The sequence below is a fragment of the Coregonus clupeaformis genome, chromosome 29 (assembly GCF_020615455.1).
Source record: "Coregonus clupeaformis isolate EN_2021a chromosome 29, ASM2061545v1, whole genome shotgun sequence".
NCBI classification, from domain to species: Eukaryota; Metazoa; Chordata; class Actinopteri; order Salmoniformes; family Salmonidae; genus Coregonus; species Coregonus clupeaformis.
This window is the reverse complement of record NC_059220.1, coordinates 50,702,538-50,726,697: the sequence shown is the minus strand read 5'-3', so window position 1 is coordinate 50,726,697 and position 24,160 is coordinate 50,702,538. Positions and strand designations below refer to the sequence as shown.

At 41.3% G+C, this 24,160-nt stretch overlaps 1 protein-coding gene across 1 annotated transcript in view; it reads right to left on the bottom strand.

The window, feature by feature from the left end:
* LOC121545188 (leucine-rich repeat and fibronectin type-III domain-containing protein 2) overlaps positions 1-23,926 on the bottom strand; it is a 195,846-nt gene extending 171,920 nt beyond the window's left edge. Inside the window, exon 1 of the mRNA XM_041855647.2 lies at positions 23,800-23,926. The gene's annotated coding sequence lies outside the window, so the exon portion shown is untranslated. The remainder of the gene's footprint in view (positions 1-23,799) is intronic.
* Positions 23,927-24,160: the final 234 nt, after the last annotated feature.

Here is a 24,160-nt window from a genome sequence, read left to right as displayed (position 1 = left end):
GGTGATGGAGATCAGATCCACCCTCTTCACCTGAGACACAAACACTCTGATCCCCTGTTGTAACCATTTCCCAAGCATCTCCGTGCGGTCAGACCTTTGATTATTTTGTGCCACCTGGGCCACAATGATAAACCCCCTCTCTGATTGTCCGAGTGTGACCCCCTCCCCATGGGTTACTGCAGCCAGTGTTTCCAGCACTGCCACTACCTGGGTGGGCGTACCCCACCGGAATCCCCCACCGGCTAGGTAAAAGGTCGTCAAGGTTGAGAATTTCCTTGTATATTATGCTTTCCCATCAGGGGGCTCTGGCTTTGTAGGACCAACCCTGCCAGGCAGGCTCAGAATCTTGAGGGGGCGGTGCTGCTCAAGTAGGTCTCTGACCGCATTTATTTCTCTGTTTAGGCTGCATACTCACAGCAGTTCCATAAAAGAGATGGGAACTTCTCTTTGGTGTATGGGTCGCTCAGGTGGGTGTCCAGGTTATAGGGTTAGGGAACTTTCCATCATGATAGGACAATGAAAAATTAGATTAGATGTATACTATATATAAAAATGTATATCCCTCATCTACACAAAATTGAAAGCTCTCTCTCACTACCCCTGCTCATAGACCCCCGGTCGGCTCTGGGATATGCAACCATTTCCCCTCTCACTCACTTAACGCCGCATCTTTTCAAACACAAAAATGCACACCACATGGTTGACTGCGGAAGAAATGGACAGAGCGTGCAAACGCACCCGCATCCACATCTGCCGCAAGGGGGAAAGGACGCCAGAGAGAACACAGGACCAACCACAACAACCATCTGCCAAAACAACAACCTCCCGCCAAAAAAGCCATGTTCTAATTATTTTTATTTAAAGATGTATTATTCTGCTTTTTATGTCGTTTTATCCTTTTATAAAATACTATACTCACGAGGTGAGATCTTGCATGGAGCCCCAGGCCGAGGGAGATTGACAGTTATTTTGTGTTTCTTCCATTTGCGAATAATTGCACCAACTGTTGTCACCTTCTCACCAAGCTGCTTGGCGATGGTTTTGTAGCCCATTCCAGCCTTGTGTAGGTCTACAATCTTGTCCCTGACATCCTTGGATAGCTCTTTGATCTTGGCCATGGTGGAGAGTTTGGAATCTGATTGATTGATTGCTTCTGTGGACAGGTGTCTTTTATACAGGTAAAAAACTGAGATTAGGAGCACTCCCTTTAAGAGTGTGCTCCTAATCTCAGCTCGTTACCTGTATAAAAGACACCAGGGAGCAGGAAATCTTTCTGATTGAGAGGGGGTCAAATACTTATTTCCCTCATTAAAATGCAAATCAATTTATAACATTTTTGACATGCATTTTTCTGGATTTTTTTGTAGTTATTCTGTCTCTCAATGTTCAAATAAACCTACCATTAAAATTATAGACAGATAATTTATTTGTCAGTGGGCAAACGTACAAAATCAGCAGGGGATCAAATACTTTTTTCCTCACTGTATATATATATATATATATATATATATATATATATATATATATATATATATATATATATATATTTAAGGCAAAAATATTGGAAGGGATGCAGACAATTACATTGATGGAAGTTTCAATCTATCTGCAATATTAAAGCTGATCAACCCCCTAAAAATAATATATATATATATATATATATATATATATATATATATATATATATATATATATATATATATATATATATATAAAAATAATAATAATAATAATAATAATAATAATAATAAAATAAATACAATAAAAACATCTTGGGGAACCTACTCGTGGAGGAATCACCTGGATCACCTGAGAGTGTTTGAAGATCGATCGCTGGAACGAGGGACGTAGCTTCTCCCTCATGAGATGCGCCGTCTGACATGACTAACAACATGGAAGCATACTTCGTTGGAAGAATGTTGCTTGAATGGAAGTAGTTGACATATAAATACTCCCCTAGATTCATGCCGATTGGTTGAAAAAAAGGAAAGTGATTAATCAGCAACCGTGGTAGAATTGCCTTAGTGTACCACGCTCATAGGCTGAAGTTAATAGCTGAATGACATTCCGCACGCTTACTAAGAGTATAGGAGGAGAGACATTACGCTATGCTGATGAGGTAACATTATGACGCAACCCTATAAATACCTGCTATGCTGACGAGGTAACATTATAAACACTACCATAGATACCTGCTATGCTTATGAGGTAAAATTATAATCATTATTATATAAATACCTGCTACGCTAACAGGGTAACATTATAGACACTACCTTATAAATACCTGCTATGCTGATGAGTGGGATAGGAAGCCATGCAAATTATATGAGTTTACTAGATGAATGAAAAGTGATGATCCATTCAGACCAGCCTTACTGATTGAAATTTCGTAAACTTCATTACATTTACATTACATTTAACATTTTAGTCATTTAGCAGACGCTCTTATCCAGAGCGACTTACAGTTAGTGAATACATGTTTATTTTTTTTAATTTTTTTTTTATATATATTTTAATTTTAATTTTATACTGGCCCCCCGTGGGAATCAAACCCACAACCCTGGCGTTGCAAATGCCATGCTCTATCAACTGAGCTACATCCGTGCCGGCCATTCCCTCCCTTCCCGTCCATTCCCTCCCCTACCCTGGACGACGCTGGGCCAATTGTGCGCCGCCCATGAGTCTCCCGGTCGCGGCCGGCTGCGACAGAGCCTGGATTCGAACCAGGATCTCTAGTGGCACAGTTAGCACTGCGATGCAGTGCCTTAGACCACTGTGCCACTCAGTCAATAAAATAATACATCAAAATCACTTGGGCAGGTTATTTCTGCTTGACACTTACTGTGCTTGTAATAGATGTTCAAGATAAGGGAAATGTAAGCACGTTTAGCATCAGATTCACATTAATGTATGTTTTATATATACATTTATGTATGTAAATTCTCCAATACATCCCTGGCTATGCTAAGCAGGCTTTCAGATAGACTGCCTTTTTCTTAAAGGGATACTGTGAGATTATTTTTCAGATGAACTTGTGGATATCATTGTCGTGTCTCTGCTGGCAGTATGAAGGAAGTTAGAGATAGTTTTGCGAGTCAATGCTAACTAGCATTAGTGCAAGGACTGGAAATCTACAGGTACGCTAGCAAACGTAGTCATTCTTAAAAACAAAGTAAGGGTATATGTGAGTTTCCTGAAAGGCTTGTAGCTAATAATAAAGTTCATAAAATATGCTCTGGTTTTATGCAGAGGTACTGTACACTGAGTATACCAAATATTAGGAACACCTTCCTAATATTGAAGTGCCTCAGAACTGTCTCAATTCATCAGGGCATGGACTCTACAAGGTGTCGAAAGCGTTCCACAGATATGCTGGCCCATGTTGACTCCAACGCTTCCCAAAGTTTTGTCAAGTTGGCTGGATGTCCTTTGGGTGGTGGACCATTCTTGATACACACATGAAACTGTTTAGCATTAAAAACCCAGCAGTGTTGCAGTTCTTGACACAAACCGGAGCGCCTGGCACCTACCACCATACCCCGTTCAAAGGCACTTAAGTATTTAGTATTGCCCATTCCCCCTCTGAATGGCAAACATACACAATCCATGTCTCAATTAACTCAATGCTTAAAAATCCTTCTTTAACCTGTCTCCTCCTCTTCATCTACACTGATTGAAGTGGATTTACCAAGTGACATCAATAAGGGATCATAGCTTTCACCTGGATTGACCTGGTCAGTCTCTGTCATTAAAAGAGCAGGTGTTCTTAATGTTTTGTACACTCAGTGTATAGTCTTACAATTCAATTGAGTATGCCAGGGCGTGGGGAAACAGTGCTGAGTGATTAACCAACATTTCAGTTTTTCTTCAGTTATTAAACAACTAACTGACCAACATTGGTTCAATAACTTGAATTCCATTTAGTTCTGGGGTTTTTTGTGAGCCCAACGTGCCGTTTCTCTAGAGAGAAATCAAATCATTCACGACAGAAATCAAGTCAAGAACTATGTGGGAGGCTGGGCTGAAGGGAGTTGTAATTTTGATGAAGCAAATATTCAACCTAGTTCAGCTCAGAAACGTGGTAATTAACTACAATCCCATAATCCATTGCACCAGTTTTTTCAGTCTTGGACAGATATGGATGAGAGAGGAAGAGGAGAAGCGAGAGCTTTCGCTGTCCAAAATCTGTCCAAAATAAGGCCAATGAGTTTCTATGGGCTTATTTTAGACCTAAACTTGTCGCCTGTCTTCCCGCCTTTGGGACAACGACTCCCGTTATTACGGCGGAGACATGAGCATCTCGTCATTATATACAGATCTCTGGACAGATGCACTTTTACGCCTGCTACATTAGGTTAGATACACACAAACCGCATGGGAGAGGAATGTACATAACACAATGACGAGCAGTACAGAGACAGTACTTTGAAGAACTAGTAAAATTATTTAGTCAGACAACACTGCAGCATAGGCTACTTAGGCAGGCTAGATAAATAGGATGACTAAAGACAGTACAGTATGCGGAGCGTCAGGTTTGGCTGGCAGACTGCTACTGCCTGAGCAGAGATGAGATGATGACTTTAAGGAATTCATAATACCAGTCAAAGGTTTGGACACACCTACTCATTCAAGGTTTTTTCTTTATTTTTACTATTTTCTACATTGTAGAATAATAGTGAAGACATCAAAACTATGAAAGAACACATATGGAATCATGTAGTAACCAAAAAAGTGTTTAAAAAAGTGTTAAATAAATCAAAATATATTTTATATTTGAGATTCTTCAAATAGCCACCCTTTGCCTTTATGACAGCTTTGCACACAGTAGTCAGATTAGGCTACATGTTTTAAAAAGTACAATAAATAAACACTGGCTGTTGTTGACAAGCATATGCACTTCATATGCATATTATTCATATTGAATTCAGTGATTGACATTATGACCCCATCCTCAGTAGCCTATTCCAGCAGCTATTGGGAAACAAACAATTCTTACCTCGAAATCGCCTCGCTATATTCATGCTGAATAAATGAGTCTATTAATTTGAACTAAGCAAGATGCTAAATCGTTCAGCTTACATCTTGCCTACATCTTGTCTAGGCTACTGTAGACTATCTGAAATGATATGTAGGCCTATCAGGGGCTATAGGCTACCTGCCTTTACCCAAGCAAAACATGGCAAAATTGAATTACAATCATAAACCCAGATTGTAGCCTATATAATTATTATTTTGAGGTAAACAGAATTTTGCTTCGTTTCAAGTTACTACAATATTCCTTCTTAATTGGCTCGATAATGTTATGGAAAATGGGTTTATTGTATAAATATGGCAACTCCTTTCTTGCTGTGAAATTCATTTTTGGGCTAGTTTTCAGGCCTTTTGGGCAGGTTTTGAATGGTCATTGTGCTTTAATTTTAGCTGACCTGGCAACCCTGGTTAGGGTTAGGTTTAAAATCAGATTTTATGACTTTGTAGCTGTGCCAGCTAGTGACCACTCTGCAGAGCTGCAGAGTATGCACATGTTTATGGATATACATTATACAAAGAAATGTAAAAAGAAAGACAGCTGAAATGAAATGCAGCTAGTTTGCTGTCTCTCCAGCTTTAGTTTGAAGTGATTGTGTTAATTGTGTAGCTAGTTGGCTGTATAGAGCCTGTATAGCAGCCATCTTTGTTTGGCATAGCAACCTGCCAATCGAACAGACGACCAGTGGGGATTGGCTGGCAAAGATGCCAATAGAATGAACCACCAGTCGGCTTGTCTAGCAACCCTAGATTTGTGTCAGGACTATATCCTCATGGAAGGATAAAATAGTATGAATACATTTATCAAAATAAAGTTTTTAATGAAAATATGTCACTCATTGTTTACTGTTGTATGGTAACCCGTTGTAGAAAAGCAATACGGTATGAAAGTGACGAAGTAGCCTAGTTTAAAAAAAAACTTTTGTAGGCTTTTTGAATGGTATTCAATGGGCAAAAACGTAGCACAATGGTCTTCAACGCAAACACTTCATAAAAGGCATCTGGCAGAAGTAAATTCATCCACAAACATGAATATAATTTTAAATGACACAAATTTGAGGATATAATTGTCAAGCCCATTCAAAAGATTAGGGGACAGGACCCGGAAGTATGACGTAGGACAAAGTCACTTGAGGTTGTGTGTTATGACTGTTTTAGCATGGCTGTGCTGCGCTGTTCGGTAGGAAGCGAAACAGCCGAGTATGGTAGATCAGCACAGCCGTGCTGAAAAAGTCTTAACACACAGCCTTGAGTGTACAATACGCAAGTGACATTTTCTAATGTACAATTGCTTTATGTAATGATAATGTAGTAATCAGAATATTGTAATTTGATCAGTCATACATAAAAATAAAAATAAATAAAAAAAACAGGTAAGTTGACTGAGAACACATTTTCATATACAGCAACGACCTGGGTAATAGTTACAGGGGAGATGAATGAGTCAATTGGAAGCTAGGGATGATTAGGTGGCCATGAGGGCCAGATTTGGATTTAGCCAGGACACCGGGGTTAACACTCTTACTCTTATGATAAGTGCCATGGGATCTTTAGTGTCCACAGGCAGTCAGGACACCCATCCGAAAGACAGCACCCTACACAGGGCAATGTCGCCAATCACTGCCCAGGGGTATTTGTTCTTTTAACAGAAGAAAGCGTACCTCCTACTGGCCCTCCAACACCACTTCCAACAGCATCTGGTCTCCCATCCAGGGACCAACCCTGCTTAGCTTCAGAGGCAAGCTAGCAGTGGGATGCAGGGTGGTATGCTGCTGTCGTACATCTAACGACAGGGAAACATGGATTCTCATATTGTGCAGTAATACATGTTTAACGCATGTAATACATGTTTTGTTAGCCCACTTGAAAAGCACTACAAGACATATAGCAATATCAAAATAAATTAAGTAATTATCAATACTGAAAGCAAGTACAAAGTAATTTTGTTGTCATTAGTACTTTTCCCTTGATAGTATACAATATGACATAGTACAACTCCATGCATCACATTCATTAGGTAATTATGATTTAATTATGTTCTATTTTGCAATTACAAATAACCTGTGGTTTAGGAGTAGGTAATGTAGAATTGACTCATCTTAAATATGCAAATCGGTATCAATATTTGTGCACAGAGGAAACCATTAAGCAGACAGACTGAGATCAGACATCATTATTTGTTTAACCGTAGAAAGTTATCCTCTTCAAACATAACAGGTTGGTCATAATTTAGAAGGCATTTATGTCAGTAAATCATGTAAACTCAAGTTATGTATATTATTGGTCATTTCAATAGAAGCATTGCATGCATCTGTGCAGACTAACAATACAACACAATTCCTAATGTGATGAGTAGCCTAAGCATAGGACAAGATTCGGTAACAGTATTACCACAGCCTAAGTTAATTTAACTCATGGCTGTTTGCAAAAAAGCCTGTTGTGAACAGCGGACACATTTCTTTGTACTGCATAATTACAATTATATATTACAGGCCTGCGAGCCAAGGACGAGAGAATGCCATGTTCCTTATTTGATATTGTTCCCATTCGTTTTTCAAGTTTAGAATTGTAAACTAATAGTGGGAGACTATTGCGAGCACTGCTCCAGATCACTTGATATCCACCACAAGGGGGAAAGATGGGAAGAGGGAGAGAGAGGGGGGAGAGGGACAGAGAGGAGGGAGAGAGTGGGACTTAAATCAAACTAAACTGTCTATCGTACAGCAGAGCATATGTCTGACTCCAAACCCCTACAACTGAATTGATAAGAGCATTAACCATGAGAGCACCACTTACAAAACAGAGCTGAGAGCTTTCCATGCAGAATCGGACCGGTGCCACCCAACTAAATCCAGCAAAGTGAACTCACTTATCACCAGAACCTCCCACCAAAGCACGCAATCATTAGAAATAAGACACACAACAACTGTGTTCAAGAAGAGAAAAAGCACAGTTGACTAATTTCAGTAGTGAACACCATACTATCCACAAGCTATTGTGCATGGCACACAAGAGTAGCCAACACATTAACATTGCAATAATATGACATTTTTAACACAGCAAAAAAACAATAAATAAATCCCTAAAATGCATCGAATAAAGAATATTAACTGCAACTTATTAAACCATTGATCTTACCTCATGCTGCAGGGCCAGGCGCGCCGACAGTCATGAAACACCAAACGTGACCATGCACTCCAGGGTGACGCTGATGAAGGCCCTCATCAGGGCATGTAAGTCCAATGTGTCCAGAATTTCACATTGAACGTGCATATGGATAAGGTGTGTCAGCCTTTTCTGGCTCATTGTGCTGCACATTCATGTCTTTAGGCAGCGAAGGGCAGAGAATGTCCTCTCCAAGGACGCGACAGAGATCAGAAGACAGAGGCACAGTTTGATTAGGGTTTCTACTTTTCTGAAGAGACCTCTCGTTTGTGGAATTAGAGCAGCAGGTGGCCTGTGTCTAGCTGCAAGGGGAGGTGAAGGGATTCAAGGGACTGTGTATCCAGCTGATTTGTGCTTCCTTTTGCTGCGTCAATTATTGTTTTCTCTCATCTTGCTGATATAACTAGCCCTTCCTGGTCAAATCTTCTCTCCACGTCTGATTGCACCAGATCCAACACTTCAAAGAACTCATGTCTCCACCCAGAGTTCTCCTGCTTCGGTGCCACTACTTCAGTCTCCATTGTGTGGCGATAGCGGGCTGGAGTTCTGCTCACTCTGCTCACACTTGCAGCTGAGAAATTGAATCGATCGAAACAACAGCTCCAGGACGCTCCTCTACCTTTCTGAACTCTCTCAGGCTACAAACAAAGCCATATGAAGCTCTGATACCTAGTTTACCCTCTTGAGACTATAGAGGATCTTATCTACAGTATATCCTTTAAAATTGCTTGATACTGCCTACTTATTGATCATATTTGAATACCCTGCAACAAGCAGGTACCTAGGAGATTAATGCACAGCCTTGTTTGCTTAAAGTTGACCACAAACAAAATGTTATGTTAACACAACACGGTGAGAGACAGATACATAACCAATAAATGCAATAGTCTTGATACTGTGCCTTCAGAAAGTATTCATACCCCTTGATTTATTCCAGATTTTGTTGTTTTACAGCCTGATTTTTTATTTTTTATTCTCACCTATCTACACACAATCCCCATAATGACAAAGTGAAAACATGTTTTTAGAAATGTTTGATAATATCTAATTTACATAAGTATTCACACCCCTGAGTCAATACTTTGTAGAAGCACATTTGGCAGTCCATCTGGGTAAGTCTCTAAGAGTTTTCCACATCTGGATTGTGCAACACTTGCCCATTATTATTTTCTAAATTCTTCAAGCTGTCAAATTGGTTGTTGATCATTGCTAGACAACCATTTTCAGGTCTTGCCATATATTTTTAAGCAGATTTAAGTCAAAACTGTAACTCGGCCACACTTTATGTCTTCTTGGTAAGCAACTCCAGTGTAGATTTGGCCTTGTGTTTTAGGTTATTGTCCTGCTGAAAGGTTAATTAATCTCCCAGTATCTGGTGGAAAACAGACTAAACCAAGTTTTCCTCTAGGATTTTTCCTGTGCTTAGCTCCATTACATTTATTTTTATCCTGAAAAACTCCCCAGTCCTTAACAATTACAAGCATACCCATAACATGATGCAGCCACCACTATGAGTGAAAATATGGAGAGTGGTACTCAGTAATGTGTTGTATTGGATGTGTCCCAAACTTTACACTTTGTTTCAGGACAAAAAGTGAATTGCTTTGCCACATTTTTTGCAGTATTACTTTAGTCCCTTGTTGCAAAAAGGATGTGTGTTTTGGAGAGAAAAAATATTTCTGTACAGGCTTCCTTCTTTTCACAGTGTCAATTAGGTTAGTATTGTGGAGTAACTACAATGTTGTTGATCCATCCTCAGTCGTCGCCTATCACAGCCATTAAACTCTGTAACTGTTTTAAAGTCACCATTGGCCTCATGGTGAAATCCCTGAGCAGTTTTCTTCCTCTTCGGCAACTGAGTTAGGAAGGACGCCTGTATCTTTGTAGTGACTGGGATTATTGATACACCAGCCAAAGTGTAATTAATAACTTCACCAGGCTAAAAGGGATATTCAATGTCATTTTTTTTTTTTTACCCATCTATCAACAGGTGCTCTTCTTTGCGAGGCATTGCAAAACCTCCCTGGTCGTTGTGGTTGAATCTGTGTTTGAAATTCACTGTAATGAAGACGCTGTGAGTCGAGAAGCAGGTGCAGGTGCAGGTGAAACTTTTACATAAAACAACAAACATGGAACGAGACCACATAACAGTTGTGTCTACGTATAGTCACAGGAACAATACTGACTGGGGAAAGAACCTAAGGGAGTGCCATATATAGGGGAGGTAATAAGTGAGGTAATGGAGTCGAGGTGTGCCTCATGATGACGTGCATGTGCGCGTAATGATTGATGCCAGGTGTGCGTAATGATGGATCCCAGGACCGGTGGTTAGTATACCGGTGACGTCGAATGCCGGAAGGGAGGAGCGGGAGTAGACGTGACAGTACCTGCCCTAGGAGGTGGAAGATCACGTGACCGTCCCTCTGCTCTTGTGAATCCCGGATTAGGAAGTGCCGGACACCGCTGCAGCTGATGCCCTCCTTGACAACAATACAGACAGAGCCCCAGCTGTCTCCATCTGCGTCATTCCGCCGCAGGGAGGTGTGTGACCCCTACCTCCATGGGTTCAGGCTCTGATCCAGAGTGTTCACTGAGGGAGGGAGAGAAGTGATGAGAGTACTGACGCTCCCGAAGTAGGTTATCCAGATGGATGGTCATCGCAATGAATGCTATTCATTGACTACAGCTCAGTGTTCAACAACATAGTGCCCTCAAAGCTCATCATTAAGCTAAGGACCATGGGACTAAACACCTCCCTCTGCAACTGGATCCTGGACTTCCTGACTGGCCACCACCAGGTGGTAAGGGTAGGTATCAACACATCTGCCACGCTGATCCTCAACATGGGGGCCCCTCAGGGGTGTGTTATCAGTCCCCTCCTGTACTCCTTGTTCACCCATGACTGCATGGCCAAGCACGACTCCAACACCATCATTAAGTTTGCCGACGACACAACAGTGGTAGGCCTGATCACCGACAACGATGAGACAGCCTATAAGGAAGAGGTCAGAGACCTGGCTGTGTGGTGCCAGGATAACAACCTCGCCCTCAACATGATCAAGACAAAGGAGATGGTTGTGGACTACAGGAAAAAAAAGAGGACTGAGCACGCCCCCATTCTCATCGACAGGGCTGTAGTGGAATAGGTTGAGAGCTTCATGTTCCTTTGTGTCCACATCACCAACAAACTATCATGGTGCAAACACACCAAGACAGTCGTGAAGAGGGGACGACAAAGCCTATTCCCTCTCAGGAGACTGAAAAGATTTGGCATGGGTCCTCAGATCCTCAAAAAGTTATACAGCTGCACAATTGAGCTGCACCATACTGTTACCCCCTGTATATAGCCTCTCTACTGCTATTTAAATTTTTTACTTATCTATTTTTTACTTAACACTGTTTTAAATTTTCTTAAAACTGCATTGTAATCCAAGATGGCGTAGCAGTGTGGTCGTTAATTGTGTTGTGTCCTCGTGTAAATGGCCTGTTTTTGTTTTTTTCTGTTTTTTTCTTTTTGTCTCACTTCCCATCCTTTAACCAAATATACTTTCCTGCAACCTGCCTCACCCAATGTGGAACGGATTCTATTATTTCTTTATTTTTATCAAGAACCTACGGCTGAAACTAGCCAGCTAGCCAGCTAACTAGCTACTTGCTATTAGCCACCGTTAGCGGTCCTCACCACTGTCCGTGGCGTACACTACCTACCAGCCAGCTCTAGCCTGGACAATTAGCGGTCTGCATAGCGTGCTATCGACCCAGAGCATATCGGATTTTCTGCCGGAATCATTGAATCACTGGACCTTAACACCGGATCATCGCAACTTGCTAGCTGCAACCGAATGACTGTTGTTGGCTAATTCACCACTGTCCCGATGCACCAGTTAGCCTTGAGCTAGCCTTGAGCCAGGCCCATCTCCCGGCTATCTACCTCTCTGTCAACCGGACGGGACCTCCTAGTATCGACACGGAGCCCCGCCGATCCATCACGACTGATCTGCCGACATATTCGTCTGATGTGGTTTCAACAGGCTTCCCGTTGCGATGACCACGAAGATCCATCTGCTAGCCCCGGCCCGCTAGCAAGCACAATCAACAGCCGTGCCTCCTGCTCGCCTGTGCTGTAGCAGCCTATAAACTGCTCCCGGACTTAGCTATTGCTGTTCACTGGACCTTATGATCACTCAGCTACACAGCTGATGCCTGCTGGACTGTTCCTTTACACGGTACCCTGTCCTGTTTATCTGTTTAGCCTCAGCCCAAACTTTCGTCGCCATTACCAGTTGCTGTCTTAGCCCTCTCGAATAACACCTGTGATTGCGTTATGCCTCTCTCCCATGTCAATATGCCTAGCCTATTGCTGTTTGGGCTAGTTCTTATTGTACTATTTCACTGTAGAACCTCCAGTCCTGCTCAACCAGCCTCAGAGACCTCCTTTGTCCCACCCCCCTTACACACGGAGACGGCTCAATCGGTACCTCCAGTGATGCTACCTCTTTCATCGTTACCCAATGCTTAGGTGTACCTCCACTGTACTCATATCCTTCCATATCCTTGTCTGTACATAATGCCCTGAATCTATTCTACAACGGCTGGAAATCTGCCCCTTTTATTCTCTGTATCCAGCGCACTAGAAGACCAGTTCTTAAAGCCTTTAGCCGTATCCTTATTCTATTCCTCCTCTTTTTTTTTCTGGTGATGTAGAGGTTAACCCAGGCCCTGTAGCCCCCAGTATCACTTCTACTCCCCAGGCGCTATCATTTGTTGACTTCTGTAACCGTAAAAGCCTTGGATTCTTGCATCTCAACATCAGAAGCCTCCTCCCCAAGTTTGAGTTATTCACTGTGTTAGCACACTCTGCCAACCCTGATGTTCTAGCAGTGTCTGAATCCTGGCTTAGGAAGGCCACCAAAAATTCTGAAATTTCCATGCCGAACTACAACATCTTCTGTCTAGATGGAACTGTCAAAGGGGGCGGAGTTGCAATCTACTCTAGAGAGCCTGCAGAGCTCTATCATACTATCCAGGTCTGTGCCCAAACAGTTTGAGCTTCTACTTCTAAAAATCCACCTTTCCAGAAATAAGTCTCTCACTGTTGCCGCTTGCTACAGACCCCCCTCAGCCTCCAGTTGTGCCCTGGACACCATATGTGAATTGCTTGCCCCCCATATATCCTCTGAGTTCGTACTGCTTGGTGACCTAAACTGGGTTATGCTTAACATCCCGGCCGTCCTACAATCTAAACTAGATGCCCTCAATCTCACACAAATTATCAAGGAACCTACCAGGTACAACCCTAAATCCGTAAACATGGGCACCCTCATAGATATCATCCTGACTAATTTACCCTCTAAATACACCTCCGCTCTCTTCAACCAGGATCTCAGCGATCACTGCCTCATTGCCTGCGTCCGTAATGGGTCCACGGTCAAACGACCACCCCTCATCACTGTCAAACGCTCCCTAAAACACGTCAGCAAGCAGGCCTTTCTAATTGACCTGGCCGGGGTATCCTGGATGGATATTGACCTCATTCTGTCAGTAGAGGATGCCTGGATGTTCTTCAAAAGTGCTTTCCTCTCCATCTTAAATAAGCAAGCCCCATTCAAAAAATGCAGAACTAAGAACAGATATAGCCCCTGGTTCACCCCAGACTTGACAGCCCTTGACCAGCACAAAAATATCCTGTGGCATACTGCATTAGCATCGAACAAACCCCGCAATATGCAACTTTTCAGGGTAGTCAGGAACCAATATACTCAATCAGTTAGGAAAGCAAAGGCTAGCTTTTTCAAACAGAAATTTGCATCCTGTAGCACTAACTCCAAAAAGTTTCGGAACACTCTAAAGTCCATGGAGAATAAGAGCACCTCCTCCCAGCTACCCACTGTACTGAGGCTAGGAAACACTGTCACCACCGATAAATCTACGATAATTGAGAATTTCAATAAGCATTTTGCTATGGCTGGCCATGCTTTCCACCTGGCTACCCCTACCCCGGCCACCAGCTCTGCACCCTCCGCTGCAACTTGCCCATTCCCCACCCGCTTCTCCTTCACCCAAATTCAGATAGCTGATGTCCTGAAAGAGCTGCAAAATCTGGACCCCTACAAATCAGCTGGGCTAGACAATCTGGACCCTGTCTTTCTAAAATTAGCCGCCAAAATTGTCGCAAACCCTATTACTAGCCTGTTCAACCTCTCTTTTGTATCGTCTGAGATCCACAGAGATTGGAAAGCTGCCGCGGTCATCCCCCTCTTCCAAGGGGATGACACTCTAGATCCAAACTGTTACAGAACTATATCCATCCTGCCCTGCCTTTCGAAAGTATTTGAAAGCCAAGTTAACAAACAAATCACCAACCATTTTGAATCCCACCGTACCTTCTCCGCTATGCAATCTGGTTTCCGAGCTGGTCATGGGTGCACCTCAGTCACGCTCAAGGTCCTAAACTATATAATAATCGCGACCGATAAAAGACAGTACTGTGCAGCCGTCTTTATCGACCTGGCCAAGGCTTTTGACTCTGTCAATCACCACATTCTTATTGGCAGACTAAATAGCCTTGGTTTCTCAAATGACTGCCTCGCCTGGTTCACCAACTACTTCTCTGATAGAGGGCCTGTTGTCTGGACCTCTGGCAGTCTCTATGGGGGTGCCACAGGGTTCATTTCTCGGGCCGACTCTATTCTCTGTGTATATCAATGATGTCACTCTTGCTGCTGGGGACTCTCAGATCCACCTCTACGCAGACGACACCATTTTGTATACATCTGGCCCTTCATTGGACACTGTGTTAACAAACTTCCAAACAAGCTTCAATACCATACAATACTCCTTCCTTGGACTCCAACTGCTTTTAAATGCTAGTAAAACTAAATGCATGCTCTTCAATCGAACGCTGCTTGCACCCGCCCGCCCAACTAGAATCACTACTCTCGGCGGGTCTGACTTAGAATATGTGGACAACTACAAATACCTAGATGTCTGGTTAGACCGTAAACTCTCCTTCCAGACTCACATTAAGCATCTCCAATCCAAAGTTAAATCCAGAATTGGCTTCCTATTTCGCAACAAAGCCTCCTTCACTCATGATGCTAAACATGCCCTCGTAAAACTGACTATCCTACCGATCCTTGACTTCGGTGATGTCATTTACAAAATAGCTTCCAACACTCTACTCAGCAAATTGGATGTAGTCTATCACAGTGCCATCCGTTTTGTCAACAAAGCTCCATATACTACCCACCATTGTGACCTGTACGCTCTCGTTGGCTGGCCCTCACTACATATTCGTCACCAAACCCACTAGCTCCAGGTCATCTATAAATCTCTTCTAGGTAAATTCTCGCCTTATCTTAGCTTATTGGTCACCATAGCAACACCCACCTGTAGTATGCGTTCCAGCAGGTATATCTCACTGGTCATCCCCAAAGCCAACACCTCCTTTGGCCGCCATTCCTTCCAGTTCTCTGCTGCCAATGACTGGAATGAACTGCAAAAATCTCTGAAGCTGGAGACACTTATCTCACTCACTATCTTCTCACTCACTATCTTAAAGCATCAGTTGTCAGAGCAGCTTACCGATCACTGCACCTGTACACAGCCCATCTCTAATTAGCCCACCCAACTACCTCATCCCCATATTGTTATTTACATTGTTATTTATTTTGCTCATTTGCACCCCAGTATCTCTATTAGCACATCATCTTCTGCACATCTATCACTCCAGTGTTAATACTAAATTGTAATTATTTTGCACTATGGCCTATTTATTGCCTTACCTCCATAATTTACTACATTTGCACACACTGTATATAGATTTTCTATTGTGTTATTGACTGTACGTTTTGTTTATTCCATATGTAACTCTGTGTTTGTTGTTTTTATCGCACTGCTTTGCTTTATCTTGGCCAGGTCGCAGTTGTAAATGAGAACTTGTTCTCAACTGGCTTACCTGATTAAATAAAGGTTAAATAAATAAATTCATAAAAAATGGTTGGTTAAGGTCTTGTAAGTAAGCATTTCACTGTAAGGTCTACACCTGTTGTATTCGGCGCATGTGGCAAATAAACTTTGATATTTTTTTTATATAGGGAAGGTAATAAGTGAGGTAATGGAGTCCAGGAGTGCCTCATGATGACATGCAGGTTCGTGTAATGATGGATGCCAGGTGTGCGTTATGATGGCTCCCAGGACCGGTGGTTAGGTGACGTCGAACGCTGGAGGGGAGGAGCGGGAGTAGATGTGACATTCACTGCTCGACTGAGGGACCTTACATATAATTGTATGTATGGAGTAAAGAGATGAGGTAGTCATTCAACAATCATGTAAAACACTATTATTGCACACAGAGTGAGTCCATGCAACTTATTATTTGACTTCTTAAGCAAATATTTACTCCCAAACCTATTTAGGCTTGCCATAACAAAGGGGTTGCATACCTATTGACTTAAGACATTTCTGCTTTTCATTTTTTATTAATTTGTTTAAAAAATTAATAACATAATTCCACTTTGACATGATGGGGTATTGTGTGTAAGCCAGTGACAAAACATTTAAATGTAATCCATTTTAAATTCAGGATTTAACACAACAAAATGTGGAAAAATCTAAGGGTGTGAATAATTTTTGGAGACAATTCACATATCAGAAATTGAACATTGCCATATGAACTACATTTATTTGAGAATGCAGAGTGAGACTTACTCTTTAGTTTAGGCTTCTTTCTCACAACATAGACATTTCTCCAAGGCTTACTTTAGTACGCAAACACAGCAATCCAATCCTTGAGTACTTAGATCTCAGAGGGACCATCTCCTTTCCATGATTGTAAATGAAACGATATGACTCATAATTACGTCTCTTAAAGGAGATGGAGGACGCGTACTTCATCTGACCGTTGCTATGACGAGTCTGAATCAGTAACAATGAACAGACTGGACAATTCAAATAGAAAAAAGGATATTATGGTTCTATTATGTTGTGAGTTTTTTAGTAGCAAAGTTCCATCGTTAGAATTAATGGCTCAGTTCATGGACTGGACTCTCAAAACCCAGACATCCTCTTTTCTCATGAATGGTAATTTGATCATTATTTATGTCTGTGTCTGGCTTGCTTAGATATAAATCTCAAACCAAGAACCAGGGCTCTTGGTGCTTTGATTGAAACTTTTAATTTCAATGGCAGTAAATGTGCTTGAAATGTTCAGTTCCATGTCAGACGATCCATGCTAAATATATATTTGAATGGTTTTATTATGTTCCCAGCACCTGCTACCTGTTGTGGGGAAAAATGCTACTTTAGACACTAGTACGGCATCCATATTAGGAAGTCGTCAACTTGTATATCCAGGAAGACTAGCGGTCACAAAGGCATCAACTAATAGGAATCCTAATAAAGAATACATGGTCTAAACTCTAGAGGGTCAAACAAATGAAAAAAGGTCAACAACATGCTGAAAGTCTGTTACACTTTTCCAATCAATATTTAGTCCTGTCCTTTCCAGTAACTTTCAATCAATAAAATGTGACCTTAGCAGATAAAGACAGAATAAAGCTTTATGTAACCAAGGAAAAGAGAGCTCCAATCTTTCTCTCTGTGAACTTTGTGGAACTCTATAGTGTTGGGTAACACCGCCAGACCTTGGGATCTCATTTTTGCTCTCTTTTGCCAAGTTTGATAGGATGTACTCTTGGGCAAAGGATGATTTCCTCTGTGACCCGAATTGCAATTATGAGCTGCTATCCGCAATGATATTCAACTTGGGATGTCAGTGGAAAATGAAATCACCTTTTCAGCACCTTTCTTCTCTTAACATTCCTCTGCTATGAAATTAACCTCACTGAGGATTCTTCCCTTTTTCCAAATTTAAATGAGTCAGCAGACAGCAGACAAATGAGTTGAGTCCACAAAGGGAAAAACAAAGGTTGATGAGCTGTTACTTTGGAAAATTAAATGTTTTAATGATCCTCACATTTCATGATTTTGCTATATAATTAGCCAAGAATAGTTTTTCTACTCTACTCTCATGAATACTGTACAGCATATCAATCACAGTGAATCAGATTTGGAGCATTAGGATAGTCCATAATTGTCAGATTCGTGACAACTCCAATGAAGGGAGGAAGAACTACGCCATTTAAACAGCACTAGCTTCATGTGCCATGGAACTCAAACTACTAATGATTTCCCATGAGGTTACGGTACCCCAGAGATTGATGGTGATGGCGCACAGCAGTTCCCTCATCAGAATATCACATAAGGACCTGGGTAGCACCGTTTCTCTGTTGTCAGTGTGCAGAGTATCTCTCTGTGCCTGTATGTGAATGTTTGCTGTTCACAGAGAGTGAGTAGGCCTACATCTTTTTAGTTTTCCACCTCTCACTGTTATATCACCATTTCCATTGATATGATCATACACCCAATTAGCTACTTTCTTGACAGTCAGGGTGTGGGAAGTGAGAATGAGAGCGGGAACAGTCATTCACAGTGAAGTAAATCTGTCAGCTAATGGTAGACTAGCGCAGCACAATTGACGCCAGCTTCAGTCCACAAGAGGGGGGGAGCTGAAAGATCTCAAGTTGTATTTGTTGTCAACTTGGACAGTGATAACTTTTAGTGAATCCCAGCACACCAGCACCCAACCTAATGCCTGAGAATATGATATGCCAACAGCCTGCCATTGAAGAAGACGATGAAAGAGTAACAAATATACTGGTGCTTGTTTGAATAAATCATTAAGAAAACAAACATGTTATTTATATGTTATTAAAATGTAATTACCATGCAATTTCTTTACAAATACCTAGTTATTTCTCTACCGCACAGTAAAGTAAAAACCAGTACTATTATTATGGAGGGACATGAATTTCTTCCATTGTTGTATTTATTGGTATTCTATTCACTGCCTTCAGCTATTTTTGCACTACTTTTCCAAAATACAAGCATTATGGATCTGGTCCAGGGATCCTGTTCTGTAGGTATAAATATATCACAAGCAATACCCATTTTCTCTATGGACTGATGCTATAATAGTGCTTATCTAAATTATTGACTTGTTTACATTATTGATGATTTGTAAAAGCAGCATAGATGTGGCACCGCTGTCTCCCCATGCATTTATTATGAATATCTGCATGATGTATCATCATACAGTACCAGTCAAAAGTTTGGACACACCTACTCATTCAAGGGTTTTTCTTTATTTTTACTATTTTCTACATTGTAGAATAATAGTGAAGACATCAAAACTATGAAATAACACATACGGAATCATGTAGTAACCAAAAAAATGGCAGCTTTGCACACTCTTGGCATTCTCTCAACCAGCTTCATGAGGTAGTCACCTGGAATGAATTTCAATTAACAGGTGTGCCTTGTTAAAAGTTAATTTGTGGAATTTATTTCCTTCTTAATGCATTTGAGCCAATCAGTTGTGTTGAGACAAGGTAGGGGTGGTATACAGAATAAATACCTATTTGGTAAAAGACCAAGTCCATATTATGGCAAGAACAGCTCAAATAAGCAAAGAGAAATGACAGTCCAGCATTACTTTAAGACATGAAGGTCAGTCAATACGGAACATTTCAAGAACTTTTAAAGTTTCTTCAAATGCAGTCGCAAAAACAATCAAGCGCTATGATGAAACTGGATCTCATGAGGACCGCCACAGGAATGGAAGACGCAGAATTACCTCTGCTGCAGAGGATAAGCTCATTAGAGTTAACTGCATCTCAGATTGCAGCCCAAATAAATGCTTCACAGAGTTCAAGTAACAGACACATCTCAATATCAACTGTTCAGAGGAGACTGTGTGAATCAGGCCTTCATGGTCGAATTGCTGCAAAGAAACCACTACTAAAGGACACCAATAAAAATAAGAGACTTGCTTGGGCCAAGAAACACGAGCAATGGACATTAGACCGGTGGAAATCAGTCCTTTGGTCTGAGTCCAAATTTGTGATTTTTGGTTCGAACCGCCGTGTCTTTGTGAGACGCAGAGTAGGGGAACGGATGATCTCCGCATGTGTGGGTCCCACCGTGAAGCATGGTGGAGGAAGTGTGATGGTGTAGGGGTGCTTTTGCTGGTGACACTGTCAGTGATTTATTTAGAATTCAAGGCACACATAACCAGCATGGCTACCACAGCATTATGCAGCGATACACCATCCCATCTGGTTTGCACTTAGTGGGACAATCATTTGTTTTTCAACAGGACAATGTAAGGGCTATTTGACCAAGAGTGATGGTGCTGCATCAGATGACCTGGCCTCCACAATCACCCAACTACAACCCAATTGAGATGGTTTGGGATGAGTTGGACCGGAGAGTGAAGGAAAAGCAGCCAACAAGTGCTCAGCATATGTGGGAACTCCTTCAAGATTGTTGGTAAAGCATTCCCCATGAAGCTGGTTGAGAGAATGCTAAGAGTGTGCAAAGCTGTCATCAAGGCAAAGGGTGGCTACTTTGAAGAATCTAAAATCTAAAATATATTTTGATTTGTTTAACACTTTTTTGGTTACTACATGATTCCATATTTTTTATTTCATAGTTTTGATGTCTTCACTATTATTTTACAATGTAGAAAATAGTAAAAATAAAGAAAAACCCTTGAATGAGTAGGTGTGTCCAAACTTTTGACTGGTACTGTATAGCAAGTCCTCCTCAAGACTGGTTAAATTACTTTTAATCTAAAAGAAGTAATGCAATTGAATTAGTTAGAGGCAATATCTTCATAAAGGGCAATCTTTGTATTATGCAAAATCTTTGCAATACAGTAGTAAATCATTACAATTACAATGTGACAACAAACTGAAACGGAAAAGTCAATGTCCGCCATCCATATGCTACACCCCAACACCTGATGTTCAAAGTCATGTTAAAATACATTATCTAATTTAATTTAGGACATCTGCAACCTTGCAAGGAGATATGGGCAATTCAACATTAGTCCGGTGGAAAGCTACAGCACTGTTTGTCAGACTCGGAGACATCCCAAAAATCTGTCTTTTCACAAAAATGTCTGTAGCATCCAAACGGTTTTGGCTACAAACTAATATGACGCCACAATAGTGTTCTCCGTTTTGCTTTACGATCCCCACAAGTGTAACGGGACTCGTCTGAAGGTAACCCGGTACAGGTTAAAAAAATAATGGGGGTTAAATATGTATTTCCTGAGCTTTCTTATATCTTCTAGATATAGGACAAACACCTCAAAACCTTATTCCTTATGATTAATTGTTTGACTGTCTGTTTTGCCATTTATGAATGTGTTATTCAATGTGTTTCTATGGGCTATAGTAGTAAAGGCCATATTCAAGATTTCATCAACAAACAAACAAACATAAATATACACATATATATATATATACACTGAACAATGTAACATGTAATTTGTTTATATCTCTGTATACACCTGACAGGTGTGGCATATCAAGAAGCTGATTAAACAGCATGATCATTACACAGGTGCACCTTGTGCTGGGGACAATAAAAGGCCACTTTAAAATGTGTAGTTTTGTCACACAACACAATGCCACAGATGTCTCAAGTTTTGAGAGAGCGTGCAATGGGCATGCTGACTGCAGGAATGTCCACCAGAGCTGTTGCCAGAGAATTTAATGTTAATTTATCTACCATAAGCTGCCACCAACGTCCAAAATTGTTGCATGTTGCCTTTATATTTTTGTTCAGTATTATTTTTTTATTTTTTTTATTTCACCTTTTTTTAACCAGGTAAACCAGTTGAGAACAAGTTCTCATTTACAACTGCGACCTGGCCAAGATAAAGCAAAGCAGTGCGATAAAAACAACAACACAGAGTTACATATGGGGTAAAAAAAAACAAAGTCAAAAATACAACAGAAATACATATAATATACAGTGTGCAAATTTAGCAAGTTATGGAGGTAAGGCAATAAAATAGGCTATAGTGCAAAATAATTACAATTAGTATTAACACTGGAATGATAGATGTGCAAGAGATGATGTGCAAATAGAGATACTGGGGTACAAATGAGCAAAATAAATAACAATATAGGGATGAGGTAGTTGGGCGGGCTAATTTCAGATGGGCTGTGTACAGGTGCAGTGATCGGTAAGGTGCTCTGACAACTGATGCTTAAAGTTAGTGAGGGAGATAAGTGTCTCCAGCTTCAGAGATTTTTGCAATTTGTTCCAGTCATTGGCAGCAGAGAACTGGAAGGAATTGCGGCCAAAGGAGGTGTTGGCTTTGGGGATGACCAGTGAGATATACCCGCTGGAGCGCAGACTACGGGTGGGTGTTGCTATGGTGACCAATGAGCTAAGATAAGGCGGGGATTTGCCTAGCAGTGATTTATAGATGGCCTGGAGCCAGTGGGTTTGGCGACGAATATGTGGTGACAAGAGCGTACAGGTCACAGTGGTGGGTATTATATGGGGCTTTGGAGACAAAACGGATGGCACTGTGATAGACAACATCCAATTTGCTGAGTAGAGTGTTGTATACCTACAGGGGTCCTAAAATTCAAAATCAAATAGGTAAATGATCCATGGTATTACCATCTTAAAACAATTCCATATGTTAGCTTAGTAGAACACCCCCCCCCACCCCAATAAACAGCAGTTTAAACCTGGAAACCTTTAATGTTGGTAGTTAAAATGTTGCCCACGTTTATCACCATCACTATCTGGTGGTGTTCCGAGCAGAGCACCAGTTACAGATGAAATAAATAAAATCTATATTATTTCTACTTTTCTGCACCAGCATTTACACCAAACTCTGAATGGCCTCTTTAAAACCCGGTGCTCAGATGTTGTGTCCTCAGTCATTCACTACTAGCACGTGAATACAAGCGAATTCAATATTTTTTGTGGTTCAGCAAAGTAGCCCCTAAAAAACAAACCCAGTATCACATAAATTTTGGCCTCCCTTGCTCGAGCATTCTTTGTCAGTGATAGAATAACCTGCAAACACGTGAATGTGGCAGAGGCGCGCTGCAGTAACTGTGTTTGGCAATGCTCAATCAAGGTCACCAGTGGCTTTCTCATCTTACGCAATTAACCTAGTTTCTCTGTGTGGAGGCGGCAATCTATTGGGAAGCAATTAAATCCAAATACTTCCTGCTGGGTATGGACTGAACTTTGCTGGAACCTTGGATGCAGAATCTGCCGCAAATGTGCTGCCTCGTACAGCGGGATTTAACCCTTTCCTGGATATTTTATGAGTATTGGGCCCCATCCCTATCCTATAATAAGTTATCATTGATCTGACGCTATATTGCTTTCACTTAGTTAGCTGATGATGAGTGATCGTCTTGAGGCAGAAGGGAAAGATGAAGAGAGGGTGGGAAGGAAATATTGTTTTTCTGATGGGGATATAGAGAATCACAGCAGGCTTTCTTCTTTTCATGAACCAAGCAACTGCATATGCCGAAGCACACGTGTGGAGCACTTCACCTCCAGCATCTAATACCCTCTTACTTGTGACTCAGACAGAAATTGTGCCATGATGGCCCTATTCTATTCCCTTAATCCAGCCACCAGCAATCACAAAACTTCACCCCCATGATAGCAATTGGAAAAGAAACCCAAAGTATTTTTTCTTTGTTAGTGTGTACTGACCTTGCCATCGTCTCCCTGCTGGCAACAAACAATCGCAAGTCTCCCTTTGCCCTCCCTAGGATGAGTGCTGCAAGATGACTTCTCTCCCTGGCCAGTGATGAAGTACTATTCCGCCTCATTTACTCACCCTTTCACCTGCAAGATGGTGACATAGAGACAGAACATGAACAATTTCAATTGCAATATAGATAACTCTATAATAATTACGTTCATTTGTTTGGGGGGAGGGGCTGGGGGGCATTCGAAAGAAGCAGTGTTATTTGTGTTGGCTGACTATACTGATTCAGATAATATCTGATATATACTATATATACAAAAGTATGTGGACACCCCTTCAAATTAGTGGATTCGGCTATTTCAG